This window comes from Equus asinus, chromosome 8, assembly GCF_041296235.1.
Source record: "Equus asinus isolate D_3611 breed Donkey chromosome 8, EquAss-T2T_v2, whole genome shotgun sequence".
Taxonomy (NCBI): Eukaryota; Metazoa; Chordata; class Mammalia; order Perissodactyla; family Equidae; genus Equus; species Equus asinus.
This window is the reverse complement of record NC_091797.1, coordinates 27,904,464-27,921,369: the sequence shown is the minus strand read 5'-3', so window position 1 is coordinate 27,921,369 and position 16,906 is coordinate 27,904,464. Positions and strand designations below refer to the sequence as shown.

Sequence of the window (16,906 nt, the reverse complement as noted above, 5' to 3'; positions counted from 1 at the left end):
ATTTAAAAACAAGTCTGAAGCAAGCAAGCACTTTGTACTCCTCCCTTGTCTGAAAATTTCTGGAGACCCTTTATACATATATGTAGCTACAGTTGAACAACTGAAATTATTTCAACATAAAAATACAACAACCAGAGTGTTTAAGCCTAAGACAAACAGTGCCTTCCACATAATAGGTGGTTAATAACTCTAAGTTGAGCAAGTTAATGATTTTTTATTTGTCAACAAAGCTAAACAACAAAATTACATTAACATTGATAGGTATATAAAAACTTAGGGGGAAAAGTTTTGCCCCATTTGAGTCACTGGGATGACTGTGAACTTTTTAAAAGATCAACAGGAGAGTAAGCGCACTCAAAGATCTTCATATACTCGGCCAACAAACTTTCTAGCAGAATGGTTTTCAACCTTCACATACAGTCTCTAATGTAAGGGCAAAGGTTGCACTGTCTTCCCCTTTGACCTTTCTTCAAAACCCCCTCCTCCTCTTTCCCCACTCATAAAGGGTTAGCTTAATTCTAATAACCTGTCATCAAAAGAGAGAATTACTATTGCCCTACAGTAATTTATAGGTTTACTGGGTCAACCAAGTGCTTTCAATAAGACAAGGCTTTCCCTCCTGCTTTTGATAATTCAAGCCTTCATGCCCTGACCTACAGGCCACGGGAGGCCCTTGCCCTATTTGTTCCACTCTCCAACTCTGCAGAATTAGGGAACAATAGGTAGGTGAGAAATTCTTAAAAGTTTAAAAAATGTAACAAAAGAACATGATCCTCATAAGTCAGAGGTAGGTACTGCAAACATAAAAGGAGATCAAATGAAAACCGCTGTTTTATTCAATCTAGACAGTTAAGCCTCGTTGACTGAATTCACGATGGTACTCTGTTAGCTCCACAAATACCCCTTCTCTCACCAATTCTTCATTTCTTTCTTTGTGACTGACAGTTCAACATCTTTTTTTTTGGACAACGTTGACTCCAATTCAATACTCGCACTAAGATTATTCCTTAAGAGTCACATATTTAACTTTTCCTACTGCACTGTAAGCCACTGGAAAGCACGCACCCTGTCTGATGCTACTTTGTAATATCCTTCCCCCATCTTCTGCGCAACGCTATGCACTTAGGAAGCACCTTATAAAAGATTTACTAGGAAATCTCTCCTTTATTATGCCCCTGACTAGGAGGGGAGAATACGTATGCGCGCAGGGTCGGGACACGGAACGCTTTCCTCTGCAGAGCTCCCACCTCCTCAGGAGGAAGATGATGTCCAAGGTTTGGGGTGGACAGTGGAGCCTCTTACGGTGGCGGTGGTAGTTTTACGTTTGGGGGAAACCACCTCTACCGCTTGGTGAGTTCTAATTCGCAGCAGAGGTGAGCTGAAAGGGAGAAGAAGCACAGAGCCTACCGCACTCCAACCTTCCTCGGTACGTTTCAAAAGGAACCAGTGGCCCCGGGCGTCTTTTAGTCAATTCCAGGCGCGGCTGGGAGACCTGTCCTCTCCACCAGCCGTCCTGCACACTTCCTGACACGGCTTCTCCTCCAAGTCCTCCTCGACTTTCCTCTCCCACTCTCTTCTTACAAGAAGAGTTCACTAAACTCTCCTGGGACATGAAGCCCCGCACCCTAAGACGAACCATGGGGAAGGGGGCAGACGCTAAATTACCCCACCTCAAGGCGGGCTTTCCACACCTCTGCCTCACACAACAGCCCTCAGGTTCTCAGACCCCAGGAAAAAGAGGAGGTGGTGGAAACTGGTCACGACCGAGATCCCGGCGGGGACGGCGCGGTGGCAGCGAGCAGACAAAGCGGGCGACACGTAAAGGAGGAGAGCGCCTGGCTCCCCGCCCCGGCTGCACGCGAAGGAAGAGAAACGACGGGGTGGGGAGCCTGGGATGGGGAGTGCGGAGGGGACCCACAAGGAGCCTCCGGGAGCGGGAGGAGGGGGACTGTCAGGAGGGGAGGGGAGCGGCCAGGGGCCGGGAGCACAGGTCTGGAAGGAGGGCGCGGCGGGAGGGCAGAGCCCCAAAAAGGGCTGGGGAAAGAGGTGATGAAGGAAAAAGCCTGCGACCGACTGAGGACAGCGGCAGCAGGACACTCACCAGAGCCCCGGGGAGGCGGCGCTGAGGGCGGCGGGCAGCCTCCTACGCCGCCGGCCGGCCGTCTGGACGTGCGCACGGGCCAAGCCCCAGCGGCAGCAGCCAGCCGAACAGAGGACCGGAGGGGACGCGTCAGGGGCTCTGAAGTAGCGGCCGAGGGGCCGTTGCGGGCGAGGACAACAGGAAGCGCCCCAACTGCCGGAAAAGACGGCAGCGCGGAGGGGCCAAGGGAGCCGGGTCCCCCGCCGCAGACACGGGCTGGCGCGGCGGCCGCAGGCCGAGACTGCGCAAGCGTGACTTCCCGGCGACGCGGCAGGGATTTCAGGACTGCGCGTGCGCAGCCCCGCCACGCCCCCGCCCCGCCCCGCGCTACCCGAGCAGGACACGCCCGGCTGAGGGGAGAGATGTCAGGTGTGCGGCGGCCTGCGGGTGGGCTGGGTTGGGTTCGGCAGAGGTTTCCTTTGGTCTTGTTTTATTTCACTTTTTATTTTGGAATAATTATAGATTCACAAAAAGTTGCAGTTAGTGTAAAGAAGTCCTGTATCCCCATCACCCACCCAGCTTCCTTCAACATCTTACATAACTACACTACATCGTCAAAACCAGGAAATTGACCCTGGCACGATACAATTAACTAACCCAATACAATTAACTGGATTACGGACCTTGCTCAGATTAACCAGGTTCGCATGCACGCATTTGTGCGTGTTTGCGTGCTCGCGCGCATCTGTAGTTCTACGAAATTTTATCATCTGTATATTCGTCACCCGCCACCTTCCCTTGATTTTCGACCATCGTAGCAAGAGGTCTGCGGGAGCCGTTGGCCCCACCTACTATTCCTTACAGTAAGGATTAACACGCTTCACCTTGGCATCTGGCGAGACCTCGTAGGTTTGGATGTCGGCTACCGGAAGGGCGTCCCAGTGTGCATAGAGGAACCTACTGTCTAAGGCTACCCAACCGCTTAGCCTGTACTACCCCTTGGGGTAAAGAGGTCCTAAGCCTTTGGACACTCACTCATTTCTTGAAAATGGAGCACGGTGCTCTTGACCAGAAAGTGTCAGTCTCCTGGAAACAAAGATGAGTGAGACGCACGCAGCCCCTGCCTGCTTTAAAGGGGCCATCCAGGGAGCGAAAACAGCATGTGTGCAAGCCATCATTAAGGTGTTTTGTGGTATTACGGTGCCTCACTCTCTTGTGTAACTGCTCGTAAGACCATAGAGCTTGGTTTGATCCTTCAAGCTTGGGGTCCCAGGCTTTGTTTCCTTAATGATTTTAAAAAGATAGGCCTTCCTTGACTTCTTTCATCTTTCTAGACTTCAAAGCCCAGTTTCCTTTTGTCTAGCCTCACGCGAAAACCACCTCACCTTTCATTCTCTCTGCCTAGAGGCCCTTCTGCCCAAAGCCTTTTGTGTCAAAGTCCTTCCCATCCTTAACCACTTAATGACAGTGGTAGATGTTTGAATAGTGCTTCTCAGTTCATAAACCGCATTCACTCATTTAATCTCTGTTGATCCTCCCAACTCTTTGGCAGGTCACATAGGAGGAGATTTTACGGATATAGTAACTAAAGCTCACTCAGGAGAAGCAAAGTGACTTGCCCGAATTCTCACAGCTGTTAAGTCGAGCAGGGAAGCTGAGAACTCCATTTTCTGCCTGCAGATTCAGTGTTCTTTCTGCTTTCCCCTTTCCTTTGTCTAAAGCCCAGATCAAATCTTATCCTTTTTTTGGAGCTTTCCCAGTTTCAGAAGAGAGATTTCATTCTCTGCTCTCTATAGTCCTATGTTAATTTATCTGTACCCTAACTCTAATAAATACTAAAATTTTCCTCAAAATAGCCCAGCCAGAATATGCTGCTCTCCCTTCATGGATCCAAGAGATGGCATTTTACCCTGACTCCAGAAAGTGTGGCGCATATTTGTCGTTCGTTTTGACCCCCTAGGTCCTGAATCCCTTTCGTGTCTTTCCCACTTCTCACTATCAAAACTGGCAATTCCAGACATCCTGCCTCCTAGACTTCCTTGCGCCTAGGGAGTGGGCACAAAACCACAGTGCCACCAGTCACTTACCCACTCCAGACTGTGAGCTGGAAAGTAGGGTGATCTGTCCCTGGACTTGGACTCATTTGCCTCACTCTAATACTGGTGTTATTGGATCCTGCCTTTATTTTAAATGTTGCTATTTTGTTCATCATGGATTTTTTTACATTGATTTTTATTTCTTAAGATATCTTGATTGCTGAGTTTTTGCCACCCGCATAAATTTTGTACCTAGTTGAGTGTCTTGCTCACCTTATCCTGCTCCAGGCCCTGAAAAGATCGCTCTGAATCCACTCCAGCAAGAATGGGGGCTGCTTGCTAGAGTTTCTAGAGACTTCCACTGAGGTCTCATTGGCCAGAATTGTATCACATGGCCACCCTCCTTGGGAAAGCAGTATTCAGCTTTTTTATGCTCTGTAATGGGGGCAGGCAAGGAAGAAAGGGGTTTGGGGTTATCTAGCTAATAATGTCTGCCATGGTAATTATATTACTTTGCTGTTCTTAGTCTAATTTACTAACCTAAATGGAGAACTGACATATAGCAGGACCCTTGTTAATTGACTTCTGGTTAATGGGAACACTGAACAGAGTCAATCCCTTTATATTTTCTATCATATATTATCTCTGCCCTCATAAAATTATAATTACTATATAAATCACCTAATCCAAGCTTCTCAGTTTTATAACAAATTTCTCTAAAAACTTTTAGAAAAAACAACCGTATACACTGTTATTCTTTATCCCCATGGGACTTGAGTTACTTGGTGTGAATACTTTTTTGTCTTGCTCTTTTCCCCAGTTTCAGAGCCACTAGCCTTCCCTTTTTTTTTTTTTTTTTTTGAGGAAGACTAGCCCTGAGCTAACTGCTGCCAATCCTCTTTTTGCTGAGGGAGACTGGCCCTGAGCTAACATCCATGCCCATCTTTCTCTACTTTATACGTGGGACACCTGCCACAGCATGGCTTGCCAAGCAGTGCCATGTCCACACCCGGAATCTGAACCGGCAAACCCCGGGCTGCCAAAGCAGAACATATGCACTTAACTGCTGTGCCACTGGGCTGCCCCATCCTTTCTTTTTAAACGTTGCTCCAAATTGTTCTTTGTCCCAAGGGAATCACTTGCTTCTCCTCCATCAGGCTGACCTGCGATTACTTCACCCGTTGACACCCAGCATCTCAGCAGCACCCACAGTCCTCTAAAGGACAGGTATGTTACCCCGTAGTGTGTGCCCCACCCATTGGGGGCAATGACATCAGTTGCCTCTGAAAATTCCTACCATAAGAGGATAGGAACTGTGCTTGGTGTCTGCTAGCCCAGTGTTTCTCAAACTGTAACACGCACACAAATCCCCTGGGATTCAGTTAAACTACAGGTTCCGATTCAAATAGTCTGAGCAGGGCTGAGATTCTGCATTTCAAACAAGCTCCCAGGTGATGCTAATGCCGCTGGTCCATGTACCACACTTGGAGTAGCCAGGAACTTGAACATGGATCTAAGGGAAAAATCAGAAGGAGAAAGAGCCCATGATCCGGCAGCCCTAGGTCCCTACCAGGGCCAGACGCGGGTGAGGCAAGTGAAGCACCTAGGACACAGCACTGAAGGAGGCGTGCAAGCTCAGATGCGGCCCCGGCGCTTGCGTGACCGTGAGAGTAAGCTCGTCCTTATGTTGTGTATCCGAGGCACCTCGCTTGCCCACCCTAGTCCTGGCCCTGGTCACCACCAAGTAACATTTGGGTGAGTATCCCTCCAGACTACTTTCTAATACACATATAAACACATATGGGCTCATATTGTATATGATTATACTGAATATAATTATACCCACAATATTACACATGCAGTTAATTATCCTGTTATTATTTGTTCGTTTATACCTTAAGTTGTAATATTTTGAAATCCTCAAGCTCTAACAATTTAATCTCAGCAAATTTATTTAATAATCCTCTTCCTCTGAAATGTGCATAGTTGTTTTCTCAGAGTGGAAGAATTGTGAGTGGTTATTATTTTCTTCTTTATACTTTTCTGTACTTTCCCAACTTTCCCCATTGGACTCACATAACTTTTAATTCAGTTTTTATTTTTATCAGAGTAATACACATATGGACTTGAAAGAAACCAAACGCTCTACAAGACTTATGATGATAAACAATTGCCTGCCCCACCCACTCCCACTGGACTCACTCGGCAGAAGCAGCTGCTTTCAACGCTTTTAGTTGTTTCTTCTGCTGTTTACCTCCTTGGTGCTAAATAACATGGTATTGTGTAAATTTTCAGTTTCAGGTATTTTTTAATTTCCTCACTGAAGATGAGATTTTAACTCACTTACACCACAACTTCCACATAACTTCTTCTATACGTCTGCCATTCTTCTTAAATTAATATTTAGTGTTTACAACTGAGCCAAGCAGGGCAGAATAATTACCCTATCTTCTTGTACTATTTTTCGTTTTCCCTGGAGTTAACGATGGCCTAAGTGTTTCCCTTTGCTGGTTTTGTTTTAAAATATCTGTCGCTGATTTTTCCGCAAGCTTTCTGCCAAGACTGGAAAACTTTTCTCAGATTGTGGCCAAACCCACAGTCTGTCAGCTCCATTTTTTTCTCTAGGGTCATCCTTTCTGGAGCCCTCTGTATTACTCAGGGTTCCCAGAGAAACAGAAGCAATAGGCTAGAGAGAGAGAGAGAGACAGATTTGTTTTAAGGAACTGGCTCACGTGATTGTGAGGCCTGGCAAGTCCTAAATCTGTAGGGTAGGCTGGCAGGCTGAAAACACAGGCAAGAGTTAATGTTGCAGTCTTGAGTCTGAAACCCACAGGGTAACCCAGCAGGCTGGAAATTCAGGATTTCTACATTGTCATCTTGAGGTAGAATTCCTTCTTCCTTGGGACACCTCAGCCTTTGTTCTTAATGCCTTCAAGTGATTGGGTGAGGCCCACCCACATTATGGAGGGTCATCTGCTTAACTTAAAGTGATTATAAATGTTAATAGTATCTAAAACATACCTTCCAAGCAACATCTAGAGTAGTGTTTGACCAAACTGGGGACCATAGCCTAGCCAAGTTGACACAGAAAATTAAATATCACACCCTCCATCCTCCTATGTAATCTCTCTCCCACGATTTTTTTTTTCTCTTTAGTGTCCCCCTCCCACTTAATCTCATGGCCCTCCCTTTAAATATCAGCAATAGTTTTCAGCAAATATTTCCCAAGTGAACTAAGACAACCCATCGTGGAATTGTGCTAGGGTGGATAAAGTGGATGGGAGCGTCAGTGGATGCCTCTTCCACCCCCATCCAGCTGCCTTCTCATCTCCATTTCTTTCCCACTATCCTAGGAGAGCAACAGGAACAATGCTGAGCTCAGACAGCATATATTGTGTGGTAAATGCCAATAACCAAGCCTGGCCAGGAGAAAGAATTTATTTGCAGGTCCAGTCCTTCTAGGAAGCATTAGTGTAATTAACTGGGCCTGCAGCAGCTGTCTGACTAGTCATTTTTATCCTAATGCTTAGGCTACAAACCTGAAAACCTCATAGTAAAGAAAGCACTAAAGGGGCCAGCCCGGTGGCATAGAAGTTAAGTGTGTGCACTCTGCTTCGATGGCCTGGCATTTGTGGGACAGATCTCAGGTTCGGACCTACACACCACTCATCAAGCCATGCTGTGGCAGCATCCCACATACAAGATCGAGAAAGACTGGCACAGATGTCAGCTCAGCGACAATCTTCCTCGCCGAAAAAACAAACAAACAAAAATCTAAAAGAAAGCACTAAATGCAAAGATAGCTTTTCATGTTATTTCTTGGTTTCAGACTTACAGATATACCAACACATAGTCCAATGATAACTTTGATCATGTGATTTTGCCTTCTTAGAGATTTTTACTTAAACTGAATGCTTCATGATGGGGCCAAAATAAGTGAGAAGTCTTAAGAAATACAGATTTTAAGTTAATTTTTTCCAAATGACTGTGTGTGTGTGTGTGTGTCACGATGAGTCAACGTTTCTTTGGGAGTTGAGGGTGGAAAAACCTCAAAAACTAGTGAAGGATGTGAAACATGGCAGGTCTAGTACCCAAATGATAGATAGACTTTTCCCATTTACCTGTTTGGGAGGGAAGAGAGTATACAAACCTTGTGGAGCAAGGAGAGAAAGAGAACTATAATTTCTGAACAAAAAGAGTGACAAAAACAAGTTCCCCAAAGCAAAAATAAATCTGAAAGCCAGAAGTGAGAGGGAGAAGACATCCACTGACCTCATCGTGCTTAGATGGGAAACTTCCTGTAAAACAAGGGAGTTTCTGAGGCTCCCGCTGCTGAAAGGTTTTCTTTCAACTGGTGGGGTGGAGAGCTGCGTGAATCACAAGACTCTCAGGCTCCCTGAGGAATGTGCAAAATCTTCCCAGATTTGCAGAGGCCCCGGAACTGTCCCGGATGCCAACAGATAGCTGATCTCATAAATTCCATAAAAACGGAGGCATGGGAATCCCATTTGTTCCAAATAGAGGTCATAGGACACCGAAGCGTTCCATATCCATAAGTTTTGGAAATGCTGGGTTAAGTAAAATTATGAGTTTCCTTTTTGCAGGACTTCTCAGGACCTTTAATAGCATCACGACTCTCCACCAGGAACGTTTATTACAGGACTCCCCAAATGTATTTGAGATGTTTCATGGAGCACTGATTAACATTTCTCTAAACCAGATGGTCATCATCAGGGTGTCTCTTCTTTAGTCATAGGAGAAAGGGGACAAGATGATCACTTGGTAGGTCTTATATAGCTTCAAGTCAGAGAAGCAAAAGAAGACCCAACGGCCCGTTACCATCTCCCGGCTTTGAAAAATGATCTCATGAATTTTCCTTTACTTCTGACTTGCTAACGACTGTTTCAGAATCCAATAATATCAGAGCCGAAAGGGAACCTGGAGATCTCTTCATCTAAGCCTTCCATTTTACAGGTGTGAAAACTCGCCTAAGGAGTGGAATAAGTGGCCCAAAGTCACAGGTGAATTAAATTGCAAAGCTCAGCTAGAACCAGGTTTCCTGACTTCCTGTCCACTCTCCTCTCTCCATGCAACTGAATCCACAGACTAGCAAGGGGCTGCTACTGCATGACTTTGACAAGTCTGCCTATGGTCTAAAATGAGATCTAAGCCCCGCTCATGGCCCATGTTATCTCAAACAAATCTCGATTTGGTAAAATAATTCAGGCAGTCATTGGCATTTGAAGCGGCAGTGTTTCAAATGCGCTGACCTGTGCTTTGAACACAAGATTCTTCATTTATCTCTGAGACTGCAGCCTCACGCTGTCTTCCTTAAAAGCTGAATTGTAAGTCATGTTGATGTCATGGTCCATCTCTAAAAGTGTTTAAATAGGTTTGTATTGTTCAAATATAGATCAAGGATTATAAAAGGTTCCAAGTGAAAATCTCCTTCGTACCTCTGTCTCCCGTCCTCCCATTTCTCACCTTCCCTCTCCACATGTTAGCCATTCATAATAGTGTTTTATGTATTTCTGGAGTTCTTTCTGCAAATAGGAATATAGAGACTTATTTTTCTCCATTATTTACACAAAATGGCATGATCTCTCTATTAGCAAGACTCCTCCTTTAGGCCTTGGTTTCCTCATTTATAAACAAAGGAGGGGCTGACCTGGTGGCTCAGCAGTTAAGTGCGCACGTTCTGCTTCGGCGGCCCGGGGTTCGCCGGTTCAGATCCTGGGTGTGGACATGGCACTGTGCAGCAAGCCATGCTGTGGTAGGCATCCCCCATATAAACTAGAGGGAGATGGGCACGGATGTGAGCTCAGGGCCAGTCTTCCTCAGCAAAAAAAAAAAAAAAAAAAAAAAAGAGGAGGCTTGGCAGCAGATGTTAGCTCAGGGCTAATCTTCCTCAAAAAAAAAAAAGAAAGAAGATGGTACCAACTCTCTCCACCGTCCTCTCTGTCTGATGTTCTCAGATGCTGGGAATGCATCAAGCCCCCTGCCACTCGTTCTGCCTCTCTTGACAATGTTTGGCCTTTTGGAAAGTCACACTTGCATGGCTGGTCTTGTCAGTGACCTCAAATGTAGAACACTCAGGGTGTGGTTTGGACTCTGGTATTTCATGCTTTAAGAACACCCAGTACACAAATGTCAACATTTCCAAAGCAAAATAGGGAGTGGCTGTTCGTATTACAAATGAACCTTGTAAAATGATTCACCAAAGGCATCTTTTATGTATTTACATGTATTTATTTATTAAATAAGTAATCCTTAGTACAAAATTCAAAAGAGTATACGATGAAAACACCCCGCCTTGATCCCTGATCACCGAGCTCCCCTCCCCATGGGCCACCTTCGTCATCAGTATCTTGTGTCTCCTTCCATGTTCTTTGCACATGCAAACATATCCATATATAACCTATTCTGAAAACAGTACTCCAAATGCACTGTTTTGTACTTTGTACTTTTCACTGAGAAATAAATCTTGGAAATCCTTCCATATCAGGACAAATAGAATTGCCTCATTGGTTTTTTAAGGGCTGTATAATTTTCCAGTGATGGATATACCAAAATGAATTTTTTAAGAGTGAACTCTATTATTCCATTGACAATCGGATTTGACCCCTGAAGTCCTGTTTCGGTTGCACTCTATCGTGGGGAACAAAATTCTCTCAGGGTGCTGCTGCTTGTGCACTGTGCACAGTCAGAGCAGGCACCAGCACCTGTGGACACACTTGTGCCAAACAGAAATTCACAAGTGTTTTCACCTCCTAAATCTTAAGGTTGAATCTCAGACTGCTTCAAGAACCTCAAAGCTTAATCTTCCTAATTTTTTTTTTTAAGATTTTATCTTTTTCCTTTTTCTCCCCAAAGCCCTCCAGTACATAGTTGTATATTCTTCGATGTGGGTCCTTCTAGTTGTGGCATGTGGGACACTGCCTCAGCGTGGCTCGATGAGCAGTGCCATGTCTGCGCCCAGGATTTGAACCAACGAAACACTGGGCCGCCTGCAGCAGAGCGCGCGAACTTAATCACTCGGCCACGGGGCCAGCCCCAATCTTCCTAATTTTTAGAATAAGTTTTCCCCTCCCTAATTTTTAGAATAAACTTTTCTCCCCCCCTCTCTTTTCCTCTTTCTCCCCACCCCTCCTCATTAGTGAAAGCTGAACAATCTAATGTAGCTTTTCTTATTTCTTTCTTTCTTTCTTTTTTTTTTTTGCTGAGGAAGATTCGCCCTGAGCTAACATCTGTGCCAATCTTCCTCTATTTTGTATGTGGGTCACTGCCACAGCATGATTGCCAACAAGTGGTGTAGGTCCATATCTGGGAACTGGGCCAGCACCGGTGAAGCAGAGCATGCTTAACTTAACCACTAGGTCACGGGCTGGCCCCTAGCATTTTTTTTTTTAAACCTTTTGAAACCTGCCCCATTCTCCAAGGCTCTGACTAACCCCCTGTTGACTACTAGCAGCTCTTACCCTGGGTGGTCCCCAGCTCAGCCCTCATAACAATAAAACTCCTCTGCAGTCATTGTCACTATAGGAATAGAAAGAACTCGGGTCAGAGGCAGGGGGTGATGAAATATGGATCTCCCAGCCCTCGGTGTAGCCAGAGGTGCCAGGCAGCCTTAAAGAGCCTCATCATCCATTTACTTCAGGGGATGTACAAATGTTATCGTTTTTTACGTGTGACAGTGAGAAAGGTTGGGAAGCCCTGATGAGCACAATGAGAGGGAACATTGTCCTCAGCACAGAGTTTAGCCCATGGTGTATCCTCAGTTAATATACTGAGAATTGATTAGTTGGCTGAATGGTATGATTAGGCACTGTGTACTCAATAAATAGTAGGTATGGGGCTGGCCTGGTGGCTGAGTGGTTAAGTTCAGGCACTCCGCTTCGGCGGCCCAGGGTTTCGCTGGTTCGGATCCCAGGCACTGACATGGCCCCCGCTCATCAAGCCATGCTGGGGCAGCGTCCCACATAGCACAACCAGAAGGACCCACAACTAAAAATGCACAACTATTTACCAGGGGGCTTTGGGAGGAAAAGGAAAAATTAAGTCTTTAAAAAAATAAATAAATAAAAATAAAGAGTAGGTATTATGATTATATCTTCTCACTGGTTTTTTTGTGCCCCAACCCAAAGAAAGAAGACCTGACACTCACGGCTATTTTATAATACTAATCCTAATTGACCTCTTATCTCACTTACTTAAAATATTCACTTCCCTCAGTTCTGTAACCTGATGCTCTCCTGCTTTTCTTTCTTCCCTCTGAATCTCCTTTGCTGATTCTCCTTTCTCTACTCGGCCTTTAAATGTTGGAGTTTTCCGAGTCTGGCTCTTTGTCCTCCTCTCTCCCTGAGCCGCGTCAGTGACTCCTGGGACTCCAGAGACAAACTGTGTTCTGCTGACCCCAAAATTTGATGTTGTCAGCTCATTTCCCTTCTCTGAGCTCCAGACCCCTGAATCTTACAGCCTCTCTGTTATCGCTTCTTGAACTCACTGAGATGAAGCATCTGCCCCCTAGAGGAATGAGAGCTCATAGAAATAAAGGTACAGAAAAATAAGGTTTTTCTTGCACGTCTGGAATTTGTACCCACTCTACTAGCTATTTCAGCTCTTTTCGACCTTCTTCAGTTCTTTGATTTTACTAATCCTTCCCACCGCCATTAGCAGATCCTACCAGCCCCACTTCACAGAGGGCTCCCTCACCTTCTGCCGCCAAATCTGCAGACATCTTCACTCTCAGACTTTTTTCCTCTTCAGGCCAATTTCCTGCCTGGGCTTTGGCTTGTGTCACTTCCTAGTTCCTCAGGGCTCCTTTGCTCCTGAGTCCACCCTCTCCATCCTCTCTCTTTTACCGGCTCTCTCTACTTGCTGCTTGCCAGCAATGTTTATACATATTCAAAGGCTCCCCAATTTAAAGTCTCTGCCTTTGACCCCATGTGCGGCTCCCACCGCCACCATTCCCTTCACAGCCAAATTTCATGAAAGAGTTGTCTCTGTTTACCATCTTTATTGCTACACCTTCCCTACGTCTCAGCCTCCTGCCATTTTGCTTTCTTCCTACAATCTGCTGAAACTATTCTTGACAAAGAGAACACCAATGTCTTCCATCTTCTTTAATCCAGTGCTCCTTATTTGCTTTGGCCTCTCGGCAGCATTTGCCACTGTTGACCAGTCCCTGCTCCTTGTTTCCTTGCTGATTTCCTCTTGACAGTATTTGTAATTAGTTCTGGGTGGCTCACCGGGTAATTGCCAGCCCAGGGACTTTATTTTCTTGCTACCTTCACAAACACCTAGTTATCTTTAACTCACCCTTCAGGTCTCAGCCCAGGGTGCCCTTCCCTGTCCCCCTGGACCAGTCCACATGGCTTCCCGTACTTTGCCTGTGGAGCAATTATCACAGATTGCAATTAGATGTGTTGGAGTCATTCTACACCCCCAGCTTTTCCCCTGAGTTGTATCTAATGTCCAGGGACTCCTATGGTGGGAAGACACAGGAGGGGGTGGCTTTCTGCTCCTGAACATGATCTCTTATGCTGGCCTGGCTGAAATGTGCTGAGAGTTCGCAGTGCCCAGCAATGCTAGTTTAAAGGGATCTGGACGCTCTCTTTCATTCTCCTCACACAGTTTAATATTTTCCTTATGTTTTTCCAGATTTCATCCAAAGTGGTCACTGGAAATGATTGAAGCAGCAGTCCCTGAGGGGGACCTGACAGTGGCCACACGGCCTCTTCCTATGAGATTTTACAGAACAACCACTGAAGACACCAAAACCGTTATCAGGGCATTCTTCTCCTCCCCGCTCCTAACTCCCATCTCAGAAGGCCTGGACCAGTGATGGGGGCACAGCACAGGGCCTGGAATGCACACGCTTCTGAGTTCTCCATCCGCTTCTCCTCAGTCTGGGGACCCTGATCTCCCTGGAGGTGGGGTGGACTCTTCCAGCCCTGAGAGTTGTCTGCACGTGGTCCTTTCTATTTCCCACAGGGTCCTGGCTCCAAGTCAGGAGGACTCCTTCTTTCAGCGTGGTCCACCCTTCCCTGGGTTAACAAACATTTGGTTCATTGAATGGGGGGAAAGGCAATGGAGAAAAGAAAATCCTGGGGACAAAAGCCACCAGTCAATATTCCAAAGTAGCCTCCTGGCACAGTGCTGTGGATACTGAGAATCTAGGAAATGTGGGTGTGAAGACAGCAGATGAACCAGAACTGCCTGATGTCCTTAGTAGATAAATAGGTGTAGCAGACAGAAAAAAATCATTTTGCCAGAGAGGAGAAAAACAAGTGTTGTTTCATCTTCAGCATTACACAGAGGAATTTCTGGGGGAAAATGTGAAGATTTTGTGACTGTTGAGTAGCAAAGAGTATGAGCCATTTGTAAATATTAAGAAAAATAAAACATGTATTTGTGCCTAAACGTAGCTAGCAAGAAAGTTAATAATCACCCACATATCTCCCCTTAGTTACCTAATTAATCTAATTGCCTCCTACCATTTTTTGACCTTTCTCTTCCCACATATCCCCATTTATTATTTATTACCTAAATGGAGCAACACGGTCACCCCAAACAAAAAGCCTGCAGACAACCGAGAGAAGCCACATGTTTGAGAAACACTCTCATCACATTTTCTTTGAATCTGCATTATTAACATACCTCCTTTTTTTAGAATCTCAAACCCTGGGAGGCAAATGTCAGATGCAAGTGGAAGGCCAGTGACCTCATGCTTTTCTGCAAATACTGCTGGTTCTCCAGGGGCAGGAGGCCGACTCCAGAGGCCTCTTGCTTTTTGATAATCCCTCCGGACACAGCAGAACAACACGCACTAAGAGTTTGCCTGCAGGTGACTAAAACTTGACACTCCCAGGATAGAGTCTGGCTGCCTTCTCCCTCAACACCCTCAACGCCTCCTTCAGACGCACCTTGACATCTGCCTTCCTTTGGCTGATTGAGAAAGACTTAAAATGGTGAAATCTTGGCACTGGCCGGGTGGCACAGCGGTTAAGTGCACACCCTCCACTTCAGCAGCCTGGGGTTTGCTGGTTTGGATCCCAGGTGCGGACATGGTACCACTTGGCACACCAAGCTGTGGCAGGCGTCCCACATATAAAGTGGAGGAAGATGAGCATGGATGTGAGCTCAGGGCCAGGCTTCCTCAGCAAAAAGAGGAGGACTGGCAGTAGTTAGCTCAGGGCTAATCTTCCTCAAAAAAAAAAAAAAGTTGAAATCTCTCTTCTTCTTGACAGCCATAGAGCAGAAATCTGGCCTTCAGGAGTCCCCGCAGACAACTTTCTCCCGTGATACTCTCTCTATCTGCCTTGGTTTTTGAAAGCTCTGCTTTCTTGCCCTCACTTAGATATCTCCTTGGAGAGAGAGCTTTGGAGAAACCAGAATAATTGGGCTCCAGGGAGAGCTGAGTGGCAGAGCTGAGGTTTAAACAAACTGACAAAATAATTTTTCTCCATATCATGTTTTTATTTCAAAACCCTGCTTAAAAATGGACTTCTCATTGAAGTATTCTATTTTTTAAGCATTATCATCGTTATTATTAACAATCACTTATTGAGAATCTAGTCAAAGAACATTGCACTAGGTCCTTCAGCTAGGTTCTTTCAATTGCTCTTCTGGCATCCATGAGAAAGAGGAATTGTTACTCCTATTTCAGAGATTAAAAAACTGAGTGTTAGGGGCTGGCCCTGTGGCCGAGTGGTTAGGTTCGCACGCTCCACTTCAGCGGCCCAGGGTTTCGCTGGTTTGGATCCTGGGCGCGGACATGGCACTGCTCATCAGGCCATGCTGAGGGGGCGTCCCACATATAAAGTAGAGGAAGATGGGCATGGATGTTAGCTTAGGGCCAGGGGTTCGTGGGGTCAGATCTCAGGCAGGGACTTACACACCACTCATCAAGCCATGCTGTGGCAGCATCCCACATGCAAAAAATAGGGAAAGACTGGCACAGATGTTAGCTCAGGGACCATCTTCCTCAAGCAAGAAGAGGAAGATTGGCAACAGATGCTAGCCCAGGGCCAATCTTCCTCACCAAACCAAACCAAACCAAACCAAACTGAGCGTCAGAAATAAAGGACTAATGAAGAGCAGACTGAGGCCAATTAAGCAGGAAGCTACTGAAGCTGAAGCCACAGGGCCCCTCTTCCATGAGCCCCTTTCAAGGAGCTGCACCTGATTCTGTATCCATAAGCGTTATTTTTCTCCTAAGTTTTCAAAATTGTATTAGCTTAGATCCACAAAATCTGGATCTGTCCCTGGTATGGAGTCAATATTTGAACCCAGAATTATCTGACTTTTAAGTCTATGCTCTTTACACAGAACTGCTGTTAATTGTGAATTACAAGAGTCAGAAAATATGACTTCCGCTCCCTAAATCTGCTGTAAACTTGAAAACTCCAATAACCTTAACAGAGAGCTCTGTTCAAATACTCTTGCATCACTCCTTTGGAGAATCAGAGACACATATCAGCGGATACTCGCGGAAGTGAGTAGTGGGTGTGGCTAGTGGGATGAGAGAGGACAGGCTTTGGAGCTGGCTCCCTGGGTTGGAATCCTGGTTCTCCCACATCAACTTTAGCTGTGTGTGCTTAGGCAAGTTATTCACCCTCTCTGTGCCAGAATTTCCTCTTCTGAAAAATGGGTACAACAATAGTTCCTACTACATAGGAGTTTGTATGTGTCTGTGTGTATGCATATTAAATGAGTTAAAGGATTTTTCAAACTGCAGGTCAAGACCCATTAGTGGCTCATAAATCAATTTAATGGGTTAACCAGAGTT

The 16,906-nt window shown here is 45.7% G+C and overlaps 1 protein-coding gene and 1 long non-coding RNA gene across 4 annotated transcripts in view; one reads left to right on the top strand and one right to left on the bottom strand.

The window, feature by feature from the left end:
- STK38 (serine/threonine kinase 38) overlaps positions 1-2,424 on the bottom strand; it is a 112,036-nt gene extending 109,612 nt beyond the window's left edge. The window contains exon 1 of one of the 3 annotated variants that reach the window (XM_014830846.3): positions 2,102-2,424. The gene's annotated coding sequence lies outside the window, so the exon portion shown is untranslated. The remainder of the gene's footprint in view (positions 1-2,101) is intronic. The other 2 variants (XM_070514998.1, XM_014830847.3) reach the window with 2 other exon arrangements.
- Positions 2,425-2,458: 34 nt separating this feature from the next.
- On the top strand, positions 2,459-14,641 carry LOC139045849 (uncharacterized). The gene is made up of 3 exons (XR_011505005.1): positions 2,459-2,509; positions 5,274-5,343; positions 13,777-14,641. It is a non-coding gene; the product is annotated as an uncharacterized lncRNA (long non-coding RNA).
- Positions 14,642-16,906: the final 2,265 nt, after the last annotated feature.